We start from the raw sequence: 15693 nt of genomic DNA, 5'->3' as shown, positions 1-15693 counted from the left end.
GCAGGTCCTACATCGATCTAGGCAGCTCCTGCATAGACTCAGACAGATCCTACATGCACTCCAACAGATCCAACCTTGACACACGGAGCTGCAACACAGACACAGATACAGCTACACAGGACCAGGGAGCACGTATATTCATCCAGGATCTCCTGCACAGAAACAGACCGTGGCATCGGGCTCAGACAATTCATAGAAAGGTGCAGTCAGCTCCTATGCAGACCCAGTAAACAGCAATCAGACTCATAATGCACATTTCACAGACCCAGGCAGTTCCCACTTATGCCCAGCACCACCAGCAAAGATCCAGTACATCCGACACAAGGCCAGACATGTCCTACAGGGAGCTCCTACACACACCCAGACAGCTGCTTACTCAGACACAAATAGCTACATTCGGGGAACGAGTCAACTCCTACAAAGAACCAAACAGCTGCTGTCTGAGACCAAACTGCTCCTACACAGACTGGACAGCACTTACACCGACCAAGAAAGCACCTACACAGACGAGACAGCACTTACACAGGCACTGAAAGCTGCTACACAGACCCAGAAAGCTCCTACACGGACAGAGGGTGTGGAGTGCACAGAGCAGAATTAAACGGAATGGTCTTGAACCTAGTGTTTTATTTGGGAATTTGGAAAGAGTGGGAATTTCTGTTAAGTATTGAGTAAGCAAAAGCTGTATAAAATAAAATGTAGTTGAAGATTTTGATTTTAATCTAGTACTTTAAAAGCTGTAATTAACAGAAACTGCCGGCCAGAGGCTGTTCCAGTGTTTCTCTAGAATAGGCACCAATCGCCAGGAGCAGGGCAGCTGAGTCCACACTTGTAGATTGCGGGAGGCTCCGAGTGTCTAAGAGGAAACATTTCTGCAGAGCACAGCGCAGTCTGCACACAGTGGGTTAAATGGCGTGAAATTGAACAGTGTGTTTTATTTAGGAATTTGAAAAGTGTGGGATTTTGGAGAAGAGGGGGAAGGGGTTGTTTCGTTTTGCCAAAGCTACTTGTAGTGCTTTGTGCTACAGGTAGATAGGTAATATATGTACGCTTAACTTAATCTAGATCCAGTAAGTAGTCAAGAAACTACACTGTGAACTAAGTTACCAAAATACTAACTTAATTAAATTTAATTAAATAAAACAAGGCCTTTGACACTATACTAACTGAGAAGGCCCCCCTGACCCTAACACTCACCCTGTGACACTGCCCGTTGTGGAATCATACATGTTCGCGCTATTGCTTTCCCATTATACTTTCTCCAGTCTGAAATTATACTGCCCTCCCAGTCTGGGGTCCTTTTTAGCACATCTACACTTTCTCTAGTCTGAGATTATGCTGTGCCCGCAGGTTGGGATCCCCTATAGCCCATCGATAATTTCTCCAGTCTGAGATTATACTGGGCCCAATGGCCGGTAAACCCTTTAGCCCCTCACTACTTACTCCAGTCGGAGATTATACTGGGCCCAAATGCTCGGATCCCCTATAGCCCCTCTCTGCTCTCTCCAGTCAAGGATCAAAATGTGGCAAAATCCCTGGGATCTCCCTGTGCCCTTCGATATTTTTGCCACTCTGGGATCCAAGGCTAGGATACTCCTGTGCCAATTAAACTTTCCCAACTCTGGGATTATATTATTGCCCGCAGCTTCAGATCCTCCTTTTCCCTTCTATACATTCTCCAGTTTGGGATTACACTGTGCTCGCAGCTTGGGTCCTCGTGAGCCCCTCTATAATACCTCCAGTCTGGAATCATATTGTTGCCGCAGGCTGAGCTCCTCATGTGCCCATCTACACTTTCTCCAGTTTGAAATTGTACATTGGCCTCGGCTGGAATCCGCCTGTGCCCCTCTACACTTTCTCCAATCTGGGATTATGAACCACACCCGTCGGTTGTACTCATTGCATTGAAGGGAGATCAGAGCGAGCGCAAGTAAAGTTGTGTTCATCCTGTATCCTGTTCGACGAAATCTCTGCATAGTTTCTGTACCTGCACTAGTTCAGCTTTAATAATGTTAGGCTGCCCTTAAGGTGTTAATCATTAACACATTCCGCTCAATTGTTTCCCGTCGGAACCTTCCCTTGAATTATGCTCCTGGTTCTGGTTGTTGTACCTCCTGGTTCTGGTTATTCTACTTCCTGATTCGTCAGGTTACTCCTCCCTCTCGGTTATTGTCCGTCTAACTCCTCTCCCATACTCCGGTGTCTGAGATGGCTCCTCTTATCATAACCAAAAACTTTGACTCTGTCCAGTGTGGAAACGTGTTAGTGCTGCCCAGAGCATCGGTTCGTACCGTGACCACCCCCACCACCTCCGCCCTGCTTGTAGCTGTTAACCTCCGATATTCATGACAATCCCCCCGTTTTGTTATTATTCCTGCCTTTTGGTTTGCTGACATGACTACCCTTATATTGGCTATTTCCTCGCTGTACTGGCTCCTGGGATTATTCCTCCTTCTGTGTTTCATCACAATACCTTCCTCCTGATTCTGCTTAGACCTCTGACTCCTGGGTTCTTGTTATCACTCCTTTATCCTGGTTTCTTGTTATTACTCCATTCTCCTGTCTGTGGTTAGAAAACTTCCTTCCTGCTTCTTATTAGTCACCCTCGTCATTTTTGTTATGACCCCCACCCACCCCGTCGTATTTTACACAGAGTTCCAGGGAAATTACTCAAACGAGAAAGATAATTGAACCCACAGTCCGTGTAGCTCTTTATTCTCCTCTCTATCAGTAGAACTATTCCCATGTGCCCCCCTGTTCCTATTTCACATGACCTAATCAGAAATCTACTTTCCTATTTTTCTCAAAGCGGTTTGTGTATAAGAAAGAAAAAATAAGAAAGAAAGAACGAATGAAAGAAGGAAAGATTGAAAGAATGAAAGTTTAGAAAGTAATAAAAAAGAAAGACAGAAAGAAAGAGAATAAGTAAGAAAGTAAAAACGCAAGAAAGAAACAAAGAAAATAAGAAAGAAAGAAAAATTGAAATAATGAAAGAAAGATGGAAAGAAATAAGGCAGGAAGGAAGGAATGAAGGAAGAAAGAAAGGAACAAAGAACGAAGGATAAAAGAAAGAAAGAATAATGAAGGAAAGGAAGTTAATGAGATGTTTCAGATTTGAGCGAATGCTGTAGATTTGCCCTGTGTTATGACTTGTTTCCTAATCTATTGATATGCTAATTAGTTTCCTTTCCTCGCCTCAAACATCAACTCATTTGTGGGTCCCGGTTACACGGAGAATTTCATTCAGCACAGTGGGAATCACAGCCCAGTGACACCCAATTCACCCAATATCCACACTCACTTCCCTCTGGATTATTCAGAAAGAAAGGAAGAATAAAATTTACTATTTATGCTTTCATGAAGGATTAATATTTGTCACCGTCAGATGCCAGCGTCAATCTGTTCAGATAAACATTTTCCCTTCTCTAGTATTTTGACAGTGACTCGCACCAATAGATACTGCTTCTTAAGCAAATAATGCCCGGACATTTCTTCTTACAGCAGAGGCAGGAATGCTCACAATTACTTACGGAAATACCTCCAATGTCAATCCGTCCTCCAGCACTCGGTCTTGGAAGCTGTGAAAGAACAACATATGGGTTCAAGCTGAGCCTTTTGGAGGCAAACTCTAACTCCAAACTGTAACATTTTGTGACATTTGGGAATATTATTCGGATGACAGCCGATCTGATTTTAAATTCTTAAAACTACTGTTTCTCCTCCTTGCACCAATACCTTTCCAGCAAAGGCTTCATCATTCTGTGGAGCTAGTTTGATGTAGAAGGAATACTCTCGGCCATCCCGAGACTGCATCATTAAAGCTATCCGATATTACATGATGAAATATAATAAAGAACAGAAAATCCATCGCAGGTCTTCCGGAGCGCCTTGGGATGGGTTAATCTGCAGAGCATGCATTTTACAATTGTCTGATTTTCTTCTATCAATATAGGGAGTGCAGTTCCTATCTATCCCCGTCAAATAAAGTGGAGACTTACTAAAAGGGTACCATGGATGAGGTACTTTACACAATAAGAGTGGAGAAACTGGGATTGTTCTCATAAGGGCAGAGAAGGCAAAGAGGAGATTCGATAGAGCAGATCAAACTCATGAAGCATTTTTTACAGTAAATATGGATGAACACATTCCAGTAGCATAAGGGTTGGTAATCAGATGACGATTGAAGGTAAATGGCAAAATGAAATGTGTTCAGATGAGGAGAGATGTGGTCTATAATAAAACAATTTTCAGCATCAGTTAGAGCATTTCGTCCACTTTTTGGGCCCCACATAATTAGGAGGGACGTCAAGGTCTCGGCGAATCTGCAGAGATGTCATAGAATGGTATCAGGGATGACAGCCTTCAGGTCTGTGCAGAGACAATAGATTGCTCTCATTGGAGCAGAAAAGGTTAAGGGTAGATATACCGGAAACTACCAGTGATGAGAGGTTTGAGTTATCTGTGGAGATTAGAGAATCTGGAATTATTATCCTTAATGCAGAGAAGTTAAAGAGGAGAATTAACAGAGGTGTTGAAAGTAACGAGCAGTAAATGAGAAGAACATCTTTTACCACTGGCAGAAGAGTGGATACGCAAGAGGCCAGAATCACTGCACAAGGATTACATTACCACCCCAACCGTGTCCCCTGCCCCTCGCCTACAGATTCGATTAAATGTTGATTTGCAGAGTGAACGATGACTGGAAGAGAGATGATCTGCTGTGGACTAGATAGGCCGCAGCACCATCAACAACTGGAAAAGTGGAGAGGCAAGACTGTGAGATGGAGAATTCGCATCAATTCATAGAATCACAGAATAACACAGCAGAGCAGCAGGCCACTCGGTCTATTGTGCCTGTGCCACTTCCTTGAAAGAGCTGGCCAATCAGTCCCACTGCCTCATAGCTTAGCAATGTCTTTCCCTTCAAGTATTGATCTAATTCCCTTTGGAAGTTATTACTAGATCTGCTTCCGCCGCCTTTCTGTCAGAGTATTCCAGATTACAACATTTTGCTGTGTAAAACTATTCTCCTCATCTCGCCTCTGGTTGTTTTGCCAAATACCTTACTGATTTTGAACAACTCAATCAAATCTCCACTTAGGCTTCTCGGCTCTAAAGAGGACAATCCCAGCTTGCATAGTCTGTCCACATAACTGAAGTCATGCATCCCTTGTACCACTAAAGTAAATCTCCTCTGCACCCTGTCTGAGGACTTGACATTCTTTTGAAGGTGTGGTATTTCAAAATGGACACAAGGCTTTCACAGCAACAACAACATCTTGCATTCATACAAAGTCACTAATGGAGAAATAATTCCAAAGGATTTTCGCAGGAGCTTTATCAATAAAAAATCAGGGTTGAGCAAATTTCCAGAATTGGAGGAGCGCAGATATCTCGGAGTGTTGTAGGGCTGCGGGTGATTACAGGAATAGGGAGGGGCGAGGCCATGGAGGGATTTTAAAACAAGGATGGATAGTTTTAAATGGAGGTGTTGCTTAACTGGGAGCCAATGTAGGGCAGCGAGCACAGGGTTGATGGGTGAATGGGACTTGGTGCGTGTTAGGTCACGGGTGTCAGCGATTAGGATGAGTTAAAATTGATGGCCGGTGAAGATGCGAGGCACGCCAGGAGTGTACTGGAATAGAGGTCAGGTCTAGACGTTAAAACAGAACATGGAAGAGGATTTCAGCAGCAGATGACCTGAGGCAGAGGCGATGCTACAGAGGTGGAAATAAGAGCCTAGAAATTCACTTTGGGCCCGCCAGCTGGCGTGCGCCCAAAAGTTAGCGCTGAGCGCGGAGCCAGTTGCGCCCGTCAGATATTCGTTTTTTGCGCCCCAATTCGGAACCGGGCACTATTCCAGGGTGTGCCTGCCCCCGCTTGGGGCGCTGAAACTGAATTTCAGCGCTCTAGGCGCCGCTGCGCCACCCGCTGTGGAGTGGCAGGCTGCGGTACTGCAGGCCTCCTCCATCTCTTAAGGGGGAGGTGCCTGCAACGGGGAGATCGCCGCTGGATAGTGCTGGCAAATGAGCCCGACACCACGGAGAAGTGCCGGGTTCATGGAAAGCAGCCAGCAATGCCGCGGGGGGGGCGGTGGAGGAGGCCGTGGAAGGAGGTGCGGGCAGGCGGCCGCCGAAAAAGCGGCCGGCCGCACCGCCACCTTAAAGCGCCCCACTAAGGCTACAGTACGGCCCCGTTTTTGATCGCTGTTTGCGGCCACTGCGGAAGAGGCGGCCGCAACTAAATATGGCGGTCGGGCCGGTAGCGGGGCGGTAGCGGGGCACTGCGTACACCGAGGACATCATCGGTGGCGGCGCAGCGCTACTGGCTAATGCCGCCATTACCGCAGCGCTGAATATCGGCGAAAGCTCAGCAAGTGGCGCAAAAGCCCTCTTTGGGCGAAAACTGGGCGCAAAGCCTACTGAATTTCTAGGCCAAGCAGTCTTAGTGTTGGCATGGCTGCTGTGCCAGAATCTCATCTCAACATCAAATATGACACCAAGGTCGGGCGCGAAAATTCTGGTTCAGCCTCAGACCGTTGCCAGGAAGAGGGATGGATTTGGTGGTGGGGACCGAAGACAATGACTTTGGTCTTACCAATATTTAACTGGAGGAAATTTCTCCTCATCCAGTACTGGATGCCGAACAAGCAGTCTGACACTTTAGAGACAGTGGAGGTGTCGAGCGGTGTGTTGGTGAGGTAGAGCTGTGAGTCATCAGCGTACATGTGCAAAATGACATGATTTTGGATGAGGTCGCCAAGGGGCAACATGTATCTGTACAGTAAGAGGGAGCCAAGGATAGGACTTCGGAGGACACCAGAGGAATAGATGCAGGAGCCAGAAGAGAAGTCATTGCAGGTGATTATTTTGCTACGATTAAATAGATAAGAATGGAGCCAGTCGAGTGCAGTACTCCCCAGCTGGACGACAGAGGACAGGCGTTGAAGAAGGATGGAGTGGGCAACCATAAGAAAGTTTGCAGACAGTTCGAGAAGGACGAGGAGGTATAGTTTTCCTCTGTCACAGCCACCTATGATGTCATGTGTGACATTGCTAAGGGCAATTTCAGCACTGTGGTAGAGGTGTACACCTTATTGAGAGGTAAGATCATGAAGTTGTGGCAAGGATGGACATGCATTTGGGAGGCGACAGCATCCTCAGTGCTGCTGTTGGGGTGTAATAAGAACATAAGAACATAAGAAATAGGAGCAGGAGTAGGCCAATCGGCCCCTCGAGCCTGCTCCGCCATTCAATAAGATCATGGCTGATCTGATCCTAACTGCCAATCCACTATCACAGAACCATCTCCAGCATCTAACAGAATTAGACACACGAAATAGGAGCAGGATCATGCTACACGGCCCCTGGGCCCGCTCCGCTACCCACAGGGCCATGACCGATCCGAACCTAGACTCATGTCCAAATTCCTGCCCGCTCCCCGTAACCCTTAAGTCCCTTTACTTCTAGGAAACTGTCTATTTCTGTTTTAAATTTATGGAATGATGTAGCTTCTACAGTTTTTTGGGGCAGCATATTCCATGGGCCTACCACCCTCTGAGTGAAGTAGTTCCTCCTCATCTCAGTTTTGAAAGAGCAGCCCCTTATTCTAAGACTATGCCCCTTAGTTCTAGTTTTACCCATCATCGGGAACATCTTCCCTGCATCCACCCGATCCAACCCCTTCACAAGCTTATATGTTTCAATAAGATCGCCTCTCATTCTTCTGAACTCCAATGAGTAGAGTCCCAATCTACTCAACCTCTCCTCATATGTCCATCCCCTCATACCCGGGGTTGACCGAGTGAACCTTCTTGGTACTGACTCGAGAGCAAGTATGTCCTTTCTTAAGTATGGACACCAAAACTTTACGCAGTATTCCAGGTGCGGTCTCACCATTACCTTGTACAACTGAAGCAATACCTCCCTATTTTTATATCCTATCCCCCTAGCAATGAAAGCCAACATTCCATTGGCCTTCTTAATCACTTGCTGCACCTGCATACTAACCTTTTGAGTTTCGTGCACCAGGACCCCCAGATCCCTTTGTACTTCAGTGCTTTCCAGTTTCTTGCCATTAAGATAATGGGCCAGAAATTGGTGAACGGGGCTTGCCGCGCGTGCAAGCCCCGTATATGCACTTACCCCGCGCTACTGCCGATCAGCTCCAGGGACGCCTGGACTTGGTGTTTGAAAAAGAAGAATCCCGGGCAGCGTATGACGTCACGCCGCCCAAGAGTGCAGCCAGCGCGAAGCCAGGAGCGTGCAGTGCAAGTGAGACACGCCCCTTGAGGTCTCAGTTTCACTGGACACGCCCCCAATGTTTCTGTCAAGCTGCTAAGCATTTTCACATGCAAAGCAGCAGTTTAAATAGGTTTTTGGAAGTTTTTTGAATATTTTGGTAACTTTTATAAACTTTTTAAAATGTTTACATTATTTTGAGTATTCTGAAGTAGTTTTAAAGAGAATTAAAGCAATTTAAAAACTTTTAAAAGCCCTAAAAGAATTTTTTAAATACCATTTATTTATTTAGCAATGTCGTCGTCATACGTGTCTTCACACTGTTCCCTTTGGGGAACTGTATGAAGTGGTGGAAGGATTTATGACCATGATTAACGTTCATTCCGTGACCGTTACCATCTTTGAACCAGCCATTAGGGCGGTTAGTCCTATGGCGGGAGGGTTTTACGGGCTCCCACAAGCTATACAAGGAGGGGGGCCACCCACACCTACAGATGCAAATATCCCACTGGATGTCAACCCAGAATTTGGAGCCGGAGCTCTGACTCCACTTGCCGGGACTATCTGGAGTGGGGTTCGAAATCCTACCCTGATTTGGCCCAGCGGCGGGGATCCTACCACTATGACAAAGGCCCAATCCGATTAGCAACGTGAAATGGCAGCACAGGGCTCCAGTCACGGGGAGGGAAAAGGCGCAGGAAACGTATGGGTGTCACCTTTTGTGCGGAGTGGGCCTTTTGCGTAGCAGTAAGCATCCCCGCCGCTGGGCCAGAAGGAGTAGGGTTTTGAACCCCACTCCAGACAGTCCCGGCAAGTGGAGTCGGAGCTCCAACTTTAAATTCAGGGTGGACATCCAGCGGGATACTTGTGTCCGTGGGTGTTGGTGGCCCCCCCCACCCTCAGATGGGTTGTGGGAGCCCGTTAAACCCTCCTGCCATAGGACTAACCACCCTAATGTCTGGTTCAAAGATGGTTACGGTCACGGAATAAGCGTTAATCACGGCCATAAATCCTTCCACCACTTCATACAGTTCCCCAAAGGGAACAGTGTGAGGATAAGTACGATGATGACCTCTTGTGCAATGCACCTCCTTGGACCCTCAGTCGCAGATGCGAGGGGGCAAGTCGTGCAATTGTGAAATTTTTCATTTTATTGACATGTAAAATGTTGGCCCAGTAATTCCCTTCGAAATGCGCGAATACGGTCGGGGTACTTATGCATCTGGCCGGATGAAATGCCGGTTTTCAGCATGCACAGTGCATGTGGGGAAAACCGGCATTTCCTGTCCTCTGAACGAAGGGGTTCAGAGTCAGAATGCGTGCGACTGCACAGGCAGCGCGTGCGCAGTGTAATTCGCCGCTTTCATTAATGCTTTCAGTGAGGTCAAGTCATTACAACTTACACATGAAAAAAGCATGGGTACAGTTGCTCCAGAGGCTGCGGAGGAAGATATTTATTATCGTGGAGCTTCTGAAAGTATGTATGCCTGTATATATTCCTTTGCGTGTTATATATATATTCCTTTGCTTATGTGTATGAATGTATTATTTAATTATGACTTTCAGAGAAATTAACTTATTGGAAAATCATAATTAAAAACATACATTCATACACATTAGTAAAGGAATATAAAACATACATACATATACGTAAAGGAATATATGTGGACATACATACATAACTCATTCTCACATTCCATTCACACAGCCACAATTGCTCCTTCTACCTACTGTTCGGAAAAACCTTTAAAAAAAAAAAAAAATTTAACTTTAAAACTTACATAAAATTTCTTAAAATAACTTCCCTCCCTTTCCCAAACAAAAATATTGCATTTCAGAAGCTCCACGATAAAATATATCTTCCTCCGCAGCCAATGAACAACTTTACACTTGCTTTTTTCAAGTGTAACTTCTAAGGACTTACCCTCACTGAATCCATCATTGAAATCAACAAAGTTCACTGCGCAAGCGCTGCCTGTGCAGTCGTACGCGCTGTGAATAGACCTCGGGTCTGGAAATGCCGGCGATCCCCGCATGCGCTGTTCCTGCTGAACGCCGGCATTTCCAATGGCCAAATGCGTGAGTACCCCAACCGTACTCACGCTTCTGGCCGCGAATTTCTGGCCCAATAACTTGCTCTGCGATTTTTCCTGCCAAAGTGCATAACCTCACACTTTCCAGTATTGTATTCCATCTGCCATACCTCTGCCTACTTTCTTAGTCTGTCTATGTCCCCTTGAAGGTTTTTTATGTCCTCCTCACTCACTACTTTCCCCCCATCTTAGCATCATCTGCAAACTTTGATATGTTACACTCGGTCCCCTCCTCCAAATCGTTAATATAGATTGTAAAGAGTTGGGGACCCAGCACTGACCCCTGCGGAACACCACTAGTTACTGATTGCCAGTCTGAGAATGAACCATTTATCCCAACTCTCTGCCTTCTGTTAGATAGCCAATCCTCTATCCATGCCAGAATAATACCCCCAATCCCGTGATTTTTTATCTTAAGCGATAATCTTTTGCGTGGCACCTTGTCAAATGCCTTTTGGAAGTCAAAATACACTACGTCCACTCGTTCCCCTTTAACCACCCTATATGTTACTTCCTCAAAGAACTCCAGCAAATTTGTCAAACATGACTTCCCCTTCATAAAACCATGCTGACTTTGTCCTATTAAATTATGATTATCCAAATGTCCTGTTACTGTCTCCTTAATAATGGACTCCAAAATTTTACCTACCACAGATGTTAGGCTAACCGGTCTATAGTTTCCAGCCTTCTGTCTACTGCCCTTTATAAATAAGGGTGTTACATTAGCAGTTTTCCAGTCTGCCGGGGCCATTGCTGAGTCCAGGGAGTTTTGGAAAATTATTACCAAAGCATCCACAGTCCCTACCGCCACTTCCCTCAAGACCCTAGGATGTAAGCCATCAGGTCCAGGTGATTTATCCACCTTGAGTCCCATTATTTTACCGAGTACCACTTCCTTAGTTATTTAGATCGTGTTTCGCTCCTTCCCCTTTTAGCCCGCTGTTTGTCCAGTGTTGGGATATTCTTAGTGCCTTCTACTGTAAAGACTGATGTAAAATATTCATTCAGTGTTTTTGCCATCTCCATATTTCCCACCATTAATTTCCCGGTCTCATCCTCTAAGGGACCAACATTTACTTTAGGCAGCCTTTTTCTTTTTATATAACTATAAAAGCTCTTCTATCTGTTTTTATATTTTTTGCTGATTTACTTTCATAATCTATCTTCCCTTTCTTAATCAATCTTTTTGTTATTTTTTGCTGTCTTTTAAAGTTTTCCCATCCTCTATCCTCCCACTAGATTTGGCTGCCTTATATGCCCTTGTTATTAGTCGAATACTATCCTTAATTTCGTTACTTAGCCACAGATGGCTGTCTTTTCTTTTACACCCTTTTCTTCTCAGTGGAATATATATTTTTTGGAAGTTGGAAATTAACTCCTTAAATGTACACCACTGATCATGTATCGTCTTACCCTTTAATCTATTTTCCCAATCCACTCTACTCAATTCCGCTCTCATACCTTCATAGTCTCCTTTATTCAAGCTTAGCACGCTTGTTTGAGATCCAACCTTCTCACCCTCTAATTGAATATGGAATTCAACCATGTTATGGTCACTCATTCCAAGGGGATCCATTACTAGGACATTTTTTATTAATCCTGTCTCGTTACACAGGACCAGATCTAAGGTTGCCTGCCCCGTGGTCGGTTCAGTTACAGACTTCTCAAGAAACCCATCCCTAATACACTCAATGAACTCATCCTCAAGACAGCCCTGCCCAATTTGATTTGTCCAATTAATATGATAGTTAAAATCCCCCATAATTATAGATGTTCCCTTATTACAATCCTCAACTATTTCCTGATTGATACTCCGTCCAACAGAGTTGCCACAGTTCGGAGGACTATAGACTACGCCCACTAGTTCTTTTTTCCCCTTATTATTCCTTACCTCCACCCAAACTGTTTCATTGTCCTGATCTTTTGACCCAATATCATTTCTATGTATTACAGTGATTTCTTCTTTTATTAACATAGCCACCCCACCTTCCCTTTGTTCCTGCCTGTCCTTCCTGATCGTTAAGTAACCTGGTATGCTTAATTCCCAGGCATTGTCACCCTGCAGCCATGTTTCTGTAATGGCCACAAGATCATACCCATATGTAGTTATTTGTGCCATTAACTCATCTATTTTGTTACGAATGCGACCTGCATTCAGATAGAGAACTTTCAAAGATGTTTTGTGACACTTAGTTCCTGCTTTTGCCCATTTTATTACTTTACCTTTTACTCCATACCTTCTGCCCCTTCCTGACATGCTCTGGTTTTAAATTTGCCCACAGCTACCTAAGTCAATGACCTTCTCTGTTGTCATTTGTATTATTTGCTCTCCAGGATCCTCCCCCTCACTAGTTAGTTTAAAGCCCTCTCTACAGCCCTTATGATCCGCCAGGACTCTAGTCCCAGCACTGGCCAAGTGAAGCCCGCCCCAATGGAACTGCTCCCTCCTGCCCCAGTACTGGTGCCTGTGTCCCAAGAAGCAAAACCCATTTCTCCCACACCAGTCTTTGAGCCACGCATTTAACTCTATAATTTTATTTGTCCTAGCCAAATTCGCTCGTGGCTCAGGTAATAATCAGTGGTTCTGCTTTTTAATTTTGCCCCTAGCTGCTCAAACTCCCTCAGCAGAACCTCCTTCCTTGTCCTATCTATGTCGTTGGTACCAACATGGACCACGACAACTGGATCCTCCCCCTCACACTCCAAGTTTCTCTCCAGTCTAGAGGAGATGTCATTAACCCTGGCACCGGGCAGGCAACACAGCCTTCGGGACTCTCGCTCTCGGCTGCAGAGAACTCTATCTATCCCCCTAATGATACTATCCCCTACCACTACAGCATTTCTTTTAACATCCCCCACTTGAATGGCCCCCCGCTCCACAGTGCTGTGGCCAGGTTGCTCATCCTCCCCGCTGTCCCTGTTCCCATCCTCCCAGGGAGTAAGAGCCTGGAACCTGTTGGACAAGTGCAAGGGCTGCGGCTCCTCCAACACTACCTCCTGGATCCCCGTACCTGCCTCACTTCTAGTCACACCATCCTGACCCTGGCCACGGACTGCATCTGAATTAATTAATCAAATTGTTGTGACTACCTCCTGATACACAGAGTCCAGGTAACTCTACCCCTCCCTGATGTGTCTCAGTGTTTGAAGCTCGGACTCCAGCTCTTCAACACGGAGCCAGAATTCCTCGAGCAGCCAACACTTACTGCAAATGTGATCACCGTGAGCATCAATGGTGTCCACCAGCTCCCACATATTGCAGCAGCAACACATTCGCCTGATCTCCCATTCTATGTAATTAATCAAATTTATTAATATTATTCTTAAATACCCTCTGCCTCGATTCTAGATGGTGAATATCACACCTTAGAAACTATAAACCAAGGAGATTTAAGCTTAGAAAGGGAGAAATACTTACCAACCAATCACTTTCACGCTTTGTGGTGACGTCACACCTTGAATACTTTTTACCTCTCTCCTTCCCTGAGATTGGAGATTGGTATGCCTACCTGAGCCTCTGGGGCCTCTTGTAGTCGCTCTGCCGCTCAGCTCCGCCTCCACCCGCTGCCGATGCCACACTGTGGCCTACCTGAGCCTCTGGGGCCTCTTGTAGTCGCTCTGCCGCTCAGCTCCGCCTCCACCCGCTGCCGATGCCGCACTGAGGCCTACCTGAGCCTTTGGGGCCTCTTGTAGTCGCTCTGCCGCTCAGCTCCGCCTCCACCCGCTGCCGATGCCGCACTGAGGCCTACCTGAGCCTTTGGGGCCTCTTGTAGTCGCTCTGCCGCTCAGCTCCGACTCCACCCGCTGCCGATGCCACACTGTGGCCTACCTGAGCCTCTGGGGCCTCTTGTAGTCGCTCTGCCGCTCAGCTCCGCCTCCACCCGCTGCCGATGCCGCACTGAGGCCTACCTGTGCCTCTGGGGCCTCTTTTAGTCGCTCTGCCGCTCAGCTCCGCCTCCACCCGCTGCCGATGCCGCACTGAGGCCTACCTGAGCCTTTGGGGCCTCTTGTAGTCGCTCTGCCGCTCAGCTCCGACTCCACCCGCTGCCGATGCCGCACTGAGGCCTAACTGAGCCTCTGGGGCCTCTTGTAGTCGCTCTGCCGCTCAGCTCCGCCTCCACCCGCACCATATGGTGAGATCGGACTTTCAAGGATTTTGTTTACAACAATCTGGAGATCGATTGGCTACGGGGTTCCGAGCCTCGTAGACAAGCATGGGGCGATGGGACTTTTGGAAAAACTGTGGGAAATAGGTTGGCTTCATAGACATAGATATAGACATAGAAGATAGGAGCAGGAGCAGGCCATTCGGCGCCTCGAGCCTGCTCTGCCATTTAATGAGATCATGGTCGATTATCCAAATTCAGTGTCCTGTCCCTGCTTTCTCCCCATATCCCATGATCCCTTTAGCCTTAAGAAATGTATCCATCTCCTTCTTGAATATATTTAATGAATTGGTCTCAACTGCCTTCTGTGGCGGAGAATTCCACATCTTCACTCCTATCTGGGTGAAGATATTCCTCTTCATCTCTGTCCTAAATGGCTTACCCCTTATCCTTAGAATTTGACAAGTTGTTCTGGACTACTCCACCATCGGTAACGTCCTTCCTGCATCTAGTCTGTCTATTCCTGAAAGAATTGTATAAGTCTCAATGAAATCCCCTCTCATTCTTCTAAACTCCAGCAATTATAAGCCTAATCGTCGACAAAACCTCTCTTCATACATTTTTCCTGCCATTACAGGTGTCAGTCTGGTGAATCTTCGCTGCACTCCCTCCATGGCAAGAACATCCTTACTCAGATAAGGCGACAAACACTGCACACAATACTCAAAGTGTGTTCTCACCAAGGCCCTGTATAACTGCAGGAAGACATTCTTGTGCTTTTACTCGAATCCTCTCGCTATGAAGGCCAACATACCATTTGTCTTCTTAAGCGCCTGCTGCATCTGCATGCTTACCTTCAGCGATTGGTGCACAAGGACGCTCCGGTCTCGTAGCACTTCCTCTTCTCCCAATCTATTCCCGTTCAGACAATAATCTGCCTTCCTGTTTTTGCCACAAAGGTGGATAACCTCGCATTTAGCGACATAATACTGCTTTAGCCATACATCTGCCCAATCACCCAACCTGTCCAAATCATACTGGAGTTTTTCTGCATCCTCCTCAGAGCACACACGCCCACCCAGCTTTGTGTCGTCTGCAAACTTGGAGACACTAAATCAAGTTCCCTCGTCTAGATCATTAATACATATTGCGAAAATCTGGCGTTCTAGCACTGATCCCTGCGGTAACTCACTTGTCAATGCCTGCCCTTCGGAAAAGACGCATTTGTTTCAACTCTTTGCTTTCTGTCAGCCA

This window comes from Somniosus microcephalus, unplaced genomic scaffold (genome assembly GCF_052327205.1).
Source record: "Somniosus microcephalus isolate GS21.2 unplaced genomic scaffold, FLI_Smic_1.0 unresolved_chr8, whole genome shotgun sequence".
Classification (NCBI taxonomy): Eukaryota; Metazoa; Chordata; class Chondrichthyes; order Squaliformes; family Somniosidae; genus Somniosus; species Somniosus microcephalus.
This window is presented reverse-complemented; position numbering follows the sequence as displayed.